Genomic DNA, 3,141 nt, shown 5'->3' with positions numbered 1-3,141 from the left:
GATTGACGTCACCGCGCAGCGCGCTGGCGAGGGGCGTGCCAGCCACAGCGCCCCCTGCCGGCCACGCGCCGCCGCTCGCAGGGCGCTGCACGCACCGGCAGGGGGCGCGCGCGGGCACGGCCTGCCCCATAAGGGTTTTTTTGGTTGTTTTTTTTTTGTGTGCGTGTGGTTTTTTAGTTTTGTTGTTGTTGTTTTGTTTGGTTTGTCGTTTTGTTTTGTTTGGGTTTGTTTTTTATTTTTGTCTTCTCTCCCTGGACCTGAGGCTGACATAAGAAGGGCCAGAGACCCACAATTCCTCCTGCTGGGACACTTCGTGGCTGAGAGGTGACACCCCAGAGCAGAGGGCACTTACGGCAGGTGCAATCCCCCTAACCACCCACATGGTTCAGGAATAAGAGGCTAGAAAGAAAATCTCCAGGCATGGCTACTTTCAGAAGCAAAGCAAAAATCTGGCCTGAAACAGAAAACTCCAGGCTAATTCAAATTTTAAAAGCTGGGAAGAGCTGCAAGTACCAGTGCCGGCAGCCTCAAGTTACCAAACATTGGCTCTGAGAATCACCTGGAATGGGTCAAACCCTCAGAGCATCTTTGTGGTGGACCTCTTAAATGAGCCCTGGTTCATCTGCATGGCCAAAAACAAAACAAAACCCACTCTGCCCAATGTAATGGTGTCAGAAGCACATCTGTGCCTTCTGCAAATATGGGACATCACTGGGGATTTTGAAAAGAGCCATTCCTTCTGAATATGCTCATTGCTGCCCTGAGCACTCACAAAAGAGCAAAGGAAGAGGAATCTTTTCAAAAGAATTTTCAAGATGAAATCATAAATAGGTATCAGTGTCTCACTGTCTCTTCCAGATGAATTTCAATGAAATCCCTGCCCTGTCAAGCACAAAGGCACCAGCTGGGTAGAGGCTGAGCCAAGTGGATGAGATCAAGAAGCTGGAGAGACCCTGGAGTCTCCCACGGGGTACCATCTCATCATTCCACCAGAAATTCATCCTCGCCACAAGCATCACAGGAGGCTCCACCTCAATCAGCTTCATCCTTGTCTGTGTTCCAGATTATGTGTTGCTTTGGCTTTAGAGCACCTTCCAGTATTTCTGATGATGCCTCAGTTCTTTGGCTTTAATTAGATCCCAACAATGCATGAGCAATATTGGGGGAATGGTTCCCCCTTTCCGTCAACCCCTCCCTGCACCAGCCTCATTCCCCACTCCCCACAGTGCCAAGAACACTGAGCAGCACTATGGGCTCATCACCTCCACGTCCCGTCTCTTAAGCCCTCCTTTGTCTTTTCATACAAAGCCATAGTGGTTTTGCTTTTTGGGAACAAATCCACGAGAAAGACTTGACAGCGCCTAGAGAACCTGCAGAACAGGGGTGAGCTGTGGGGTGTGGAGGGCCAGCGGTCCTGCTGGACACACAGGACATCCCACCAAAGGCTACAGAGGCCCACAACCACCAGCCCCCGTCCTCTTGTGCGCGCCATGGTACAGATATTCATGATGGACACAGGTAAGACCGGGGCACGAATCCCCACTTCTCAGAGGAGCATAAATCAGCACGCATGAAAATCTGGTGTTGCTATAATTAGCAGCACACAAAGTCCATGCAGTAATTAACTTTCTCCCTTCCAAATCAAGATATAATAGCATGCAGTAAAATCAAACTCAAGGCAATGAAACAAGCAGAGAAAAACCCTGTCAAATTTGGCACCTGTAACTTGATAAGGAATTAATTATAGCCTGGTCTAATACTACTACTACTAATAATAATAATAAATTGGTGTTAATATGCCCTTGTGCTCCAAGTGAGGAAAGATATTGAGAAAAATGTCCCATATTGAATCCAAGGAACAGGTTTCTGTCAAACAGAGGCTCTGCCATGGTGGGATGTAGGTGAGCTACTGCACTGGACACAGCTAGAAGAAAATCTGGGACAAAAAAAAAATCCTGGGCTGCTAGGGAGCTGCCCCAAACCTCCCAATCCTCCGTAACACCAGCAGGAAACAGCTCTTCCCATGATGAACTGCCACTGCCAGCAGCCTTGAGCATCTCCCAGTGCGTGGGGATGAGGACAGAGGGACACTTGAGGTGCGGCTGTGTCCTGCAAAGGGGGAATAAACTCCAGCAGTGACAAAACACAGTGACAGTGCTGGTCCCCAAGGGTCTCGTTTTTGCAGATGCCCTCACAGCTGGGCTCCACCAAGAAGCACCAACTCCATCCATAGCCAGCCCAGAGCCGAAGGTCAGAATTCAGCTCCTACAAGTGGACACCAACCCTCCCACGTTGCCCACGGAGATGGCAAGGCAGTTGTGTACATGTAATGCCTGGAGCAGCATATAAGATCATCTTGTAATGTCAGGAAAGTGAGCAAGTCATGGGAGAATCCAACCAGATCTAATGTTACATACCAGGATCCAACCTGGACATCCTCTCTGTCAGTAAATTACAACTTTGGCTCCTCACAGAAAAGCAGGCAACTTCCTGAAGAAGCCCCGTGTGGCTGAGCACGGAGAGGATATCTCCTCAGCAGCTCTGATCTTTACTTCTCCTTGGTTTTCCTAGGTGGAAAAAACATGCTGGAAGTGTCCTACCAGCTCCACGTGCCACTAAGTCCTCCTGACAAAGCTAAAGGTATTTTTGCCACGCAGGAAAAACACCGGGCCTGTCTTGGTGGTACATGTGAGATAACAGTTGATTTATTTTACTCTCCCCACTGCTCTGGCATAAAGTCATCCAGTATCCTGCCTCTACCTGGCAGCTCATGCACTCACATCCAAGGGGGAGTGCATGAGGATGTGTGTCGCAGACATCTTTTTATGAAAATCCTTTTCTTAGGATTTTTTCCTGCTGAGAAGCTACAGCAACAAAATGTAAACAACAGTTATCTGCTGCTGTGGAATGCATCAGGTGTGACTGTGATTGGCCCATCTTGAATGTTTACAATTAATGGCCAACCACAGACCAGTTAGCTTGGACTCTCTGTCTGAGCCACAAACTTTTGTTATTCACTCCTTTCTATTCTTAGCTTAGCTAGCCTTCTGAGAAGAAACTTCCTTCTATTCTTTAGTATAGTTATAATGTAATATATATATCATAAAATAATAAATCAAGCCTTCTGAAATATAGAGTCAG

Source organism: Ammospiza caudacuta, chromosome 22 (genome assembly GCF_027887145.1).
Source record: "Ammospiza caudacuta isolate bAmmCau1 chromosome 22, bAmmCau1.pri, whole genome shotgun sequence".
In the NCBI taxonomy this organism is placed as follows: Eukaryota; Metazoa; Chordata; class Aves; order Passeriformes; family Passerellidae; genus Ammospiza; species Ammospiza caudacuta.
The sequence above is the reverse complement of the archived record's forward strand: the minus strand, read 5'-3'. Positions refer to the sequence as shown.